Here is a 12,421-nt window from a genome sequence, read left to right on the forward strand (position 1 = left end):
GGCCCGCCATTTCACTGGGGAGAAGCAGAAGAACACTCCTTCAGACAAATGAAAGGGGCCTTGACGGGTGAAGAGATCCTAGCCTATCCTGACTATGGTCTGCCATTCGTACTGTACACAGATGCCAGTAATGTGGGACTGGGAGCAGTGCTTTCACAGGTGCAGGGAGGCAAAGAGCGTGTGATTGCTTACGCCAGCAGGAAGCTCAGGCCTACCGAAAGAAACCCAGAGAATTATAGCTCATTCAAGCTAGAGTTCCTGGCCATGGTATGGGCTATCACAGAGCGGTTCAAGCACTACCTGGCAGCCACCAAATTCACTGTCTTCACGGACAACAACCCCCTGACCCACTTGGATACTGCTAAATTGGGTGCCATGGAGCAGCGTTGGGTAGCCCGACTGGCGAATTATGACTTTACTGTCAAGTATCGAGCTGGCCGCAAGAACGGCAATGCAGATGCTCTGTCCAGGATGCCTCACCTAGCAGACGAGGGAGAAGATGAAGATGATCTTGAAGAGATTGAGCTGCCAGCGTTCCATCGCCATGGAGCAAAACAGTGTCGGCAGTCGCGTGCCAACCGCCAAGAGGTGACCCTGAACCCACTACCTCACTACAACTGGAAGGAGACCCAGGAAAATGATCCAGCGGTAGGCTTGGTAAAGAAACTGATCAGCCAGCCTGGCGCCAGCCTTGACAAAGGAGCCCCACCTGAGGCACAGTACCTATGGAAGGAGAGGGGTCGATTATTCATCTATCAAGACAAACTTTACAGGAGCATCATTGACCCGAGGACGCATGAGAAGGTGTGGCAAGTGATTGTACCACAGAAGGATACGAGGATGGTGCTAGAAGCCTATCACAATGGTGCAGGCCACTTTGGTTGGAAGAAACTGGAGGCCCTACTTAAAGTAAGATTCTACTGGGTGGGCATGAGATCTGCCCTAGAGAAGTGGTGTCGAAACTGCGGGCCCTGCAATCTTAGAAGAAAAGACCAGCCCAGCCAGAGAGCACCACTCCAGCCAATCCAAACTAAACGGCCCCTGGAGATCGTGGCCCTGGACCATGTAAAGTTGGCACCCAGCAGACAAGGCTACAACTACGCTCTCACTATGGTTGACCACTACTCCAGATTCCTGGTGGTAGTACCAGTCAAGGACTTGACAGGTCAAACTGCAGCCAAAGCTTTCCAGACACACTTCTGTCGACCACATGGCTATCCAGATCAAGTGCTCACTGACCAAGGACCAGCCTTTGAAGCTGAAGTGTTTAAGGAGTTTTGTAACCTATACGGCTGCCAGAAGATCCGTACTACGCCTTACCATCCTCAGACCAATGGCATGTGTGAGAAGATGAACCACATCATTCTCGACCTTCTGAAGACGCTCCCACTAGAAGAACGAAGTCAGTGGCCGGAAAAACTGCCCGATCTAGTGGACATGTATAACAACATCCCTGTGAGTTCCACGAACTGCACACCGGCATACCTGATGAGGGCCAGACCAGGGAGATTGCCAGTAGATCTGGAAATGGGAGTTGAGACCCCTGAAGACCATCTACAAGGTGCTGATTGGGATTCCAACCGCCAAGCCCAATACAAGAAAGTACAAGAGTGTGTGGAGCGAAGCCTGACTCAGCAGCGTGAGAAACAAGAAAAGGCCTACAATCGAAAAGCACCTGCTGTTCCTTTGATGCCAGGAGACATAGTTCTCAAAGGAAAGAGAAGGCGTCATAAACTTGACAATCATTGGGAAGAAGAACCCTACACCGTATTACCATCAACGCTTAGCAATGAAAAGACATGCCTTATCAGCAAAGATGGAGGAAAAACAACAGCTGTCGTTTCTAGAGATCGCTTAAAGAAATGTCCTGAACAACTAAGAATCCCTGAAGAAATTCCCAACCTTTTGCCAGTTCAAGGACCAAAAGAAAGGATGATCCATACTGCGCTTGGAGATTTTCCAGCAAGTTGGCCTCAATACAATGGAGCCGTTGTTATTCCAGTCATTACATTCACTCAATCTAGAGAAGTAAGAGACCCAGAAGAGCCTGTTCAGAACCTAGAAGTGCCAAATGTAGCTGAAGCAGAAAACCACGCATTGGTATCAATACCCAGTACACCCATTATTCACATTGAGACACATACATCGGGTGGGAGGACACAACCTCAGACAGATGACAGCATAGTACTGCGTAGATCAACCCGCAGCAACTTTGGTCAGCTCCCATTACGCTATAGACAAAGTACAGTTTAGTTGAAAGTGACGGTATGAAATGTAATGTTTAACCTGTTATAGTTAAGTAACGTTTAAGCGAAATGTGCCCACAAGGACTATTGTGAGACCTCCTTAAAATGTTAGACCACTGGTTATGAACTGGCTTTAACCACAAACTTTTGCATTGTACAAAGTTGCCTTCTTGGTATCAACCACAGAGTCTGCCTGTTAGGGGGCATGGCTCTGCACCAACAAGGGGGCACGCCTGTTTATGGGGCCTGCCCTCCAACACTCGGAAGCGGGTACGCCTGTTTATGGGGCCTACCTTACACCACTCTCCTCAGGAGAGGAAGATTGGAGGAAAGGTCTGGGGAATGTGATGGCCCAGACCTGGTCACCAAAAGGACCGGCGACCTACCTCCTGGAGGTTTTTGGGTGAGGTTCGGACATGTGGGTGGTTGGTGGTGGAATGGTACCTGGCATGTTTAAATGTAAATAATTGCCCCTGTGTGGGAAAAATTTGTATTTACCTTTTTTCTTTCTCTTGTCTTTGCAGCCCGAGGACGTGCTGATGATAACTAAGGGGGAATGTGGCGCCCCTGACCTGGTCAGGCACCACAGAGTATTGCACCCATGCGGGAGCAATGCTTCCAGGTAATATCCAAAGGCCAGGATGAGGCGCACACACAAACATATAGTGATCAGGCCTCCCACACCACCAGAGGGGACCCTTGGGTAGCCAGAAGGGGTTAACTTTCAATTCCCAGCTAGGGGTGTGTTCAGGGGCTGGTTGCTAGGAAGCAGGGCAGAGAGAGAGAGGAAGTGAGAGGAGTCTAGAGGAAGAAGTTGAAGTGTGTGGAGGGGAGCAGAGAAGCTCTCGTGCAGACAGGTCCTGAGGAGTGCTGTAGCTGAAAACGGAGGAGAACGGAGTACCGTGGGTCGGCCTGAAAAGCATCCAGAGAGAGAGGGGTGGCTGAGTACGGAGATCCCGGTATCCGAGCACCCAAGGGGAACTAGATCCCCAGTACAGGCAGCAAACCAGTCAGAGCTGCTCAATCTACAGGTGGGGATACTCCATGCCCTCACCACTACTACGCAGCGCTCGGGCCAAGCAGCAATCAGCAGGCCCATAAGGGGACAGGGCCAGAAGCCATCCCACCAAGGCCACGCTGCCGGCAGACGAGCCAGAGAGAGGGGAGCAGGGTGGTAGCAGCTTCCCTGGAGGGGTCCTACCACGCTTCAAGCAAAGGACCCTCCTAAAACAGAAAGAGTGCAAGGAAGGCGAGTGGACAGCTACCCTCGGAACGGCCTCCTGGAATTCCTGGTTCCACCTGGTTATCACAGTGTCGCCCGGGCATCTCACCGTGACCCCCCCAACAGTGAGTAAACACATTGAAAGACTTTTAGACTGTGTTTGAGTCATTCTGCGACTTGTGGTACTACAAACCCACACCGGGCCCTGGGGCTTGCCTCACTCTCAGGAGGCTACTATATCCGACTGCACCCACCATCAGCCCCAGGCGTCCCCTAACCTGCAGTGGCGGTCCCCACTGACCGCAATACTGAGAGTGGCGTCACGATCAAAACCGAAGATTCCCTACCTGTGACCAGTACCAGCTACGTGGAGTCCCTGAAGGTATGCACCGACACAACACCTGCGGGGCTTCACAGTTACTTGAATAAAGTGGGAAGGAGCATCGAATCCACTTAATTAGAGTAACAAGCACTTTATTGCTCGCTCGTCACTGATGATTATGCTTTTCAGAGTCAGATTTAAAGTGGTCATGTTACTTATATTTGACTCCACGCATTTTGTCTCCAGCAATCACAACACTGCTGAACCAAAATGTATATAAAAAAGAATAGATTTTATATATTTTTTAATCAGCCCAAAGCTGCAAAATATGATCCTGCGGCCTCAGTGCATTCACGTGTTTGCATTCCACACGTGGGGCGATAAGAGGGAAAAATTTATTTTTTTAATATCTGACACAGCTGAAATGGAAAATAGGGCAGATAGCAGGAATTCCTGGAGAAATCAGCAGCAACCTGCGAATTTTCCACTGTCTTATCACTCACTTCAATGTCGGAGATTGATCAGTGCTATTTTAAATATTTCCAATGTTCATATTCATAAATTCATTTACAATTTGGGACAGTTTCCAGATAAAAAATGTTTTTATGTTTTTTGAAAAAGTATGAAACTGTGGAGAAATCACTCGCATGTGCTTACTTTTCAAGGTAGCAAACAAGAACACTGTCACTTTAAATGTCCAGCAAATTTATTAAACCGCCATAAACTTGCATTATAGCAGCATAACATGAGCCTTCTTGTGGCTTCCAAGGAACCCAAACCCAGGGTACAGTCCCTTACTGGTCAGGACTAGAGTTGAGCGGATTGCTAATAATCCGGGTCCGGCGGATCAGTGGCGGGTTGACAAAGAAGTCCGGATCTGATCCATATAAGCACATATAAGTCAATGGGGAGCGGAATCCGGGACGAGAGAGAGAAAGAAGAGAGAGAAGAGAGAGAAGAGAGAGAGAGAGAAAAGAGAGAGAAAAGAGAGAGAAAAAAGAGAGAGAAGAGAGAGAGAAGAGAGAGAGAAGAGAGAGATAAAGAGAGAGAAGAGAGAGAAAAGAGAGAGAGATAAAGAGAGAAAGAGAAGAGAAGAGAGAGAGGAGAGAGAGAGAAGAGAGAGAAAAGAGAGGGAGAGAAGAGAGAGAGAGAAGAGAGAGAGAAGAGAGAGATAAAGAGAGAAAGAGAAGAGAGAGAGAAGAGAGAGAAAAGAGAGAGAGAGAAGAGAGAGAGAGGAGAGAGAGAAGAGAGAGAGAAAAGAGAGGGAGAGAAAGAGAGAGAGAAGAGAGAGAAGAGAGAAAAGAGAGAGAGAAGAGAGAGGAGAGAGAGAGGATAGAGAGAAGAGAGAGAGAAAAGAGAGGGAGAGAAAGAGAGAGAGAGAAGAGAGAGAGAAAAGAGAGAGAGAGAAAAAAAAGCCGAATCCGGACTGTGCACCCGGAATCCCGGATCTACCGCTGAAACCGCGCGGATCCGGATTTTTACAGTTCGGGTCCGCTCAACACTAGTCAGGACAAGCGGATCCCCTTTCTCTCAGAGAATCCTACCAGAGGAACTGCAACCTCTGGACACTGACCATGTGTCAAACAGACACCATTATAACACAATGGCACACACTCATGGGTGGAGGTATGTGAATAGGCAGACACATCCCTTTGAGCCTCTTAGTACTACAGGTCCCAGACTCACCATCTTACATACCCCCATCTACCTAAAGTCGTTGGGCTTGGCACCTTTCACAACCAGACCAGAGAGTCTTCTGTATCAACCCCTGAGACACAGTCTGTCTCTGTCACCAAACCCTTTGGTAAGCACCACTGTCAGACCTCCACCTCCATGATGGCCACCTATGGTTAGTACGGTAGTGAGATTCCCTTACACTAGAATGTACTGTCTGGCCTTATCCAGTACTCTACAGGAGCTACTATCTGGATCCTTCAGCTTTGAGCTTTCATAAGGTTTACACTTTTAGATCCTCTACATTCTCGTTTTGAAGATCGACTATTGTCACATGGAGTTTTGCACAAAAATCGCCAACTGTCATGGCGGCGTTTGGCGCTTTTCAGATTGCAGAATCTGTCACTGCGCCCAATGAATTCACTGGACTCTGGGATCAACACAGGCAGACTCAGATGTCAATCTGCTGATACATAGGCAGGTTAGCAAGAGTTAATCTTTGCTAGTCTGCCTTCTCCTTTAATGACATGTTGTGGGGAGACCTATGACATCTGCTCCCCTTCTATTTATACTGGTTGAATATGTGGAGCCCCACATTACTTTCAGGTCGCCTTAGGGTTTTCAGGGACTCCACGTGATGGGATTCTGCCGACAACAGGCAGGTCAGGTTAACTATAATAGGAATCGTGACGCCACTCTCGGTAATTGCGGTCAGGGGTGACCTGAACTGCAATTTAGGGAGCCCCCTGGGGCTGATGGTAGATGCAGTTAGTTGTTGTGGCCGCCCGAGAGTGAGGCTGGCCCCAGAGCCCAGTGTAAGTGTGTAGTACCACAGGTCGCAGACGAACTCAAACACAGGCAGCAATGTCTTTCAGGGTTTTTACTCACTTTTCTGGTGGTAACGTGAGACAACCCGGGCGATGCTATGATGAACCAGGTGGAACCAGGTATCCTTTAGGCTGATCCAGGGGTGACTGCTGACTCGCCTTCCTAGCCCTTCTTGTTTGGGGTGACCCCTGACTTAGTAGTATTGCGGGGATCACCCAGGGAAGTTGCTACTGTCGTTCTCCCCTTTCTGGCCCGTTTGCTGGCAGCGTGGACCAAGGTTAAGATGGCTCCAGGCTCAGTCCTCCTTATGGGCCCCCTCGTTGCTGCTGATGCTGCGGACTCTGTGTGGTTCGGTGAGGTGCATCCAGCACCCTCACCAGCAGGTTTAGCAGGCTGAGTAAATGGCTTCCTGCTCTAGGGACCTGTTTCCCCGTGCGGGCTGGTCTACCGGTAGTCCCCTTATTCAGCCACCTCTTCACTAGGTGGATTTCAGGCGGCACCACAGGGTAGCCTCTCCCCCCCGCCAGCAGCCACTACAGGTGCAGGGTCTGGCTAGTGTCCTGCTCTTCAGCTCTATACCTCCAGACTCGGCTGCTCCACTCCTGCTCCTCTGACTGCCACTGCACAACTCCTCAGCTCCCAGTTCCACCACCCACCTTTAGCTGGGAAGCGAGGGCCACGCTCCCTCCCTGGGTCTGCTCAGCGGTCCCCTCTAAGCTGTGTGTGTGTGTCCTGGTTACTACATGTTTGTGTGTCCACACCCTAGTCAGCCTTTGGGAATACCTGTTTGTACTAACCCAGACATGGGTGCAATACTCAGTGGCGCCTGACCAGGTCAGGGGCGCCACAAATACTTCCATCCATGCCAGCTATAGTTAATTATTCTATGTTGGTCTGGCAGGTGTGGTGCCCCAGACTCTCTGGTGAATGTTGAGCTCATTGCTTGGAGCAGTTGTGGAGTTTACCCCTGTTGTTTTGTTGCTTCCTTCCTGCTCTTGTTTTTCCTCCTGAATCTCTTCTTGTCTTTACCTTTGTGTGTGCGTGTGTGTGACAGAGTTTTGGTTTTCCCTTGTCTGTCTTTATCTGTGTTTTTCATTACACCCGTGTCCCATCGTCCCTGGGGGCAGAAGGGGAATCAGATCAGGACTGGTCAGGAGCAGGGCTAGGAAGGAGACTCAGGCTTCTCCATCATCAGGAGTATCCCTGAGATTAGAGATAGAGTACCGCCCCGTGCTCGGCAGCCGAGCCGCTTGGGTCCGGACCTTCAGTGGGTGGCTCAAGGGTCTCCGGACCCGGGAGTCCTTTGGTCACTTCGATCAAAAGGGGGTTTGTGGTTTGGGGACGTGGATGTACGGCCGGAGCCGTGTTAACTTCGTGACGCCACCCACGGGATGTGGTGAAGGTGGACACCACCGCTGCAGTTATGGGGCACCCGGGGGAGATGTTGCGCAGCAAGTTGTTAACCCCTCCGTGGGTAGGGATGGTGGCCCCGGGACCCGTTGGGGAAGTTGGGCGGTGCAGGGAGATGGGCAGCCGGAGGGCATTGATGTACTCACTATTAGTAAACACACGAGTCTCTGGTAAACCAAGGTGATGGTGGTCGGTGCTCGCAGCCGGCTGCAGTCTGGTCCCCCACCCGGTTGGTGGTCTCTGCCTTTCTCCTGCACCTGTTTGTGATGGTAGACTACCTGCGCTTGCAACTTCAGGAGTCCGCTCCCGGCTTGTGGTCGTCTGAGGAGCCCTTTGCACGAGGGCTACTACCCTGGCACCTGTCCAATTTGGATTCTCTCCTCCGCTGGAGCTGCACACAGCTCCAGCCCACACATCTCTCCAACTTGAACTCTGACACTTTTGTGTTGCTACTTTCCCGCCTCAGGCTGTCTGAGACTCCTTGGTGGGCGTCTTCTAACCGCCTGGTTCCGCCCTCTGGTGTGTCCATCAAGCCCTGAGGGAGGTGACTAGGGTGTAATGTTTGGCTGTGTGTTACCTATGAGGGACTGGTGTAATGCGAGGCGCTATCTGTGACTACCTGGCCCGGCCAGGGTGTCACAATAGCATAGGGTCTCCTAGCTTGAAGGACAGCTTATAAGCCACAGTTCTTCACTATCCCACAGTCATCGTGACAATTACGTCTTCTTCCAGAATGTCTTTGTCTGTCTCTCTGTCGGTGAATATTCATATCACCATCTCCAGCTGGAAACGTGTCAATAACTTCACCCCTACTTCCAGATTTAATTTCAAAAGATTTGGAACGTTCAGCTGTTGTACCACAGCGCAATGTCTACTTGGGTCCTCTATGACTTCGCCTCCTTCCACTGTATGGACTGCTTCCCTGGACAAACGAGGCTATATATTGATCAGGTGGGACATCCTCTTCTTTCTTTGTGTCCCAGCCTGAAGGAGATTGCCAACTCATACCAACTTGATGACAAAGTTGTTCCTCAATCTTCAGTCCTTCCAGACTTAATTGCTCTACGTCTTCCAGATATGCAACATGATAGTCTAGAAGAGTCCATACATTTCCAATACTTTCCCTCGTTCCTTCAATATCAAATGGAACTGTATCACCTCCACGGGAAATTCTGGCTTCATTATCAATCTCAATTCCCACAAATCCAGCTTTGTCTATAAGCTCCTGGATGACTTCTCCATTCTTCCCAATAAACTTTCTTGACCTCCGTTCTTGGCACCTGGTTGAAGTCTTCAACAAATTCCAATAACGTTCGAGCTCTCTTCACCAGCTCTGCTCTTTCTCCATAAATTCAAAATGTTCCCATATCTTCATCAAATTTGATAGCTGAGATACTCGGAATCTTCCTGGCTTTCTGAACGTTATTTCCAAGGGTGCGCAGTGCGCTCCTATGGCTTTGTTGAATCCTTTTCACTGGCACAAGCTTCTCTCAAGGCTTTGAAAACATTGTTGATGACTCTTGTAACAAACTCCGTCAGAGCCACGCAGCTCTACGATCGGATCCTTCATGTTGGAACCACGACAGGTTACGGTATGGATTTGTTCTCCTTCACTTCCATCGGACAGTTCCTTAGCAGCAGGTTCAATCGAGATCTCAGCTTCTGATGAAACCTCTGGTTCAGTGTTTACTTCTTCATTGGCATTTTCCAGTTCTGCAGCTTCAGCTTCCTGTTGGGTCTCGGGAGCGTCAGATTTCTCACACTCCATCTTCTCAGCCTCAGGTTTTCCAGAGTTCTCAATATTTTCTTTTTCAGATTTCTCTCCTTTTTCTGCCAGGGTGTCATACCCCTCACCGTAGTACTCTTTTTACTTCCCGTGGTTTAGTGCAGTTTCCATTGTCAATCACCCCACACCGGTCGATACACGGTCTGCTCACCGTGACCTTCGTGGATTTCTCCTCCACCAGTGCTCTCCAGGATTCCTGCTCCTACTGTGTCCTCCAGGATTTCATCTCGTCCAAGATTTCTTCTCCTATACCGCTCTCCAGGATTTCTTCTCCTATAGCGCTCTCCAGGATTTCTTCTCTTACTGTGCGTTCCTGGATTTCATCTTATGCTGCACTCTCTGGGATTTAATTTCCTTCAGGATTGCAACTCCTATAGTGCTCTCCAGGATTTCTTCTCCCACTGCGCTTTCCATGATTTTGTCTCCTACTGTGCCCTCCAGAATTTCATCTCCTACTGAGCTCTCCAGGATTTTATCTCCTCCAGGATTTCTCATCCTACTGCACTCTTCAGGATTTCTTCTCCTACTGGGCTCTCCAGGATTTCATCTCCTCCCGAATCTCTTCTCCTACTGAGCTCTCCAGGATTTCATCTCCTCCTGAATTTCTTCTCCTACTGCGCTCTCCAGGATTTTTTCTCCTACTGTGCTCTCCAGGATTTCATCTCCTCCAGGATTTCTCCTCCTACTGTGTTCTCCAGAATTTCTTCTCCTACTGTACTCTACAGGATTTCTTGTCCTACTGTGCTCTCCAGGATTTCATCTCCTCCAGGATTTCTCCTCCTACTGTGCTCTCCAGAATTTCTTCTCCTACTGTACTCTACAGGATTTCTTGTCCTACTGTGCTCTCCAGGATTTCATCTCCTCCAGGATTTCTTCTCCTACTGTGTTCTCCAGAATTTCTTCTCCTACTGTACTCTACAGGATTTCTTGTCCTACTGTGCTCTCCAGGATTTCATCTCCTCCAGGATTTCTCCTCCTACTGTGCTCTCCAGGATTTCTTCTCCCACTTCGCTTTCCATGATTTTGTCTCCTACTGTGCCCTCCAGAATTTCTTCTTCTACTGAGGTCTCCAGGATTTTATCTCCTCCAGGATTTCTCATCCTACTGCACTCTTCAGGATTTCATCTCCTACTGAGCGCTCCAGGATTTCATCTCCTCCAGAATTTCTTCTCCTACTGAGCTCCCCAAGATTTCATCTCCTCCAGGATTTCTCATCCTACTGCGCTCTCAAGGATTTCTTCTCCTACTGAGCTCTCCAGGATTTCATCTCCTCCAGGATTTCTCATCCTACTGCGTTCTCCAGGATTTCTTCTTCTACTGTGCTCTCCAGGATTCCATCTCCTCCAGTATTTCTCCTCCTATTCTGCTCTCCAGGATTTCTTCTCCTACTGTGCTCTTCCGGATTTCTTGTCCTACTGTGCTCTCCAAGATTTCATCTCCTCCAGGATTTCTCCCCTACTGAGCTCTCCAGGATTTTATCTCCTCCAGGATTTCTCATCCTACTGCACTCTTCAGGATTTCTTCTCCTACTGAGCTCTCCAGGATTTCATCTCCAGCATTTCAACTTCTACAGCGCTCTCCAGGATTTCTTCTCCCACTGCGCTTTGCATGTTTTTTCTCTCCTACTGCACTCTCCAGGATTTCATCTTATGCTGTGCTCTCAAGGGTTTCCTCTCCTGTAGCGCTCTCTGCCAACAGATCATCATCTTTATGCTCAGAAATTTTATGAGGACACCAACACTGTTTCCCCGGTTGTCTCCTTTTCTGTGATTTCATTCTGCTGATTTCTGTCGTCACAATGCATCTTCTCCAATTGTCTGCCTCTAAATCAGCGGTCGTAACTAGCAACATGCCTTTATCCTTCCTTCCATACCCATGCACATATCTTGGCTGTGTATCAAAATAAGAGGGTATACATTTCAGCACCAAATCTGCATCTCTTGGCAAAAAAACATGGTTTTCTGCTATGAGATGCATGTCTGTGAACTCAGTTCACCTGAGGTGAGGTCACTGAGTTTAATGAGGTCCCTTGAGATCAGTTTATCTGCGATCACAGGGTACCTCCAGCTGTGACTGCAAATAAACTGTGTGACGATTCCACTCATCGCTGCGACTCAGTCAGTCTCTGCCTGAAGCCACAGCGTGCGGTCATGTTCTGTGCCTGCATGCTGTGACTTCATTATGAAGCAGAGTCGGGATTGTAGTTTTGTTTGTATTTTATTTGAAATAAAGGACTTTCTCGATGTTTATTTCTTTTCACTTACAGATTAGTAATGGGGGTCTCATAGACCATCCCCATTACTAGTCTATGCCTTAGAAGCAGCTGTGAGCTGTCATTAACACTTTATTATCCTAATTGCCACCGCACCAGGGCAATCGAGAAGAGCCAGGTAAAGTTCTGGGATTGTCACGTCTGATGAATGTGACACCTACCCTCGGATCTACCTTGGGCCTGCTGCTGCTGTTGCTCCTCCGCTCCATAAGTCTTTGTGGACCCATCGATCAACAAGCTAAAGCTCCCTGCAGCTGCTACACATGCATTCTGGATTGCTGCCCGCAGTCTTCCACCAAATGTGTGGAATCACTCACTTGACCTCACTTCTCGAAGGAGCAAACAGGAACACTGTCACTTTAAATGTCCGGCAAGTTTATTAAACCGCCATACACTTGCACTAGAGCAACATAACATGAACGGCTTCCAAGGAACAGAAACCCAGGACATAGCCCCTTCCTGGGACAAGCGGATCCGCTTTCTCTTAGAGAATCCGACCAGAGAAACAGCAGCCTCTGGACACTGACCATGTGTCAAGCAAACAGCCTCCATTATAACAAAATGAGATCCACCCATGGGTGTAGGGCCGGCTCCAGGTTTTTGTGGGCCCCGGGCGGAAGAGTCCCAGTGGGCCCCATCCACACACAGACACCGATACGAA

Source organism: Anomaloglossus baeobatrachus, chromosome 2 (assembly GCF_048569485.1).
Source record: "Anomaloglossus baeobatrachus isolate aAnoBae1 chromosome 2, aAnoBae1.hap1, whole genome shotgun sequence".
Lineage (NCBI taxonomy): Eukaryota > Metazoa > Chordata > Amphibia > Anura > Aromobatidae > Anomaloglossus > Anomaloglossus baeobatrachus.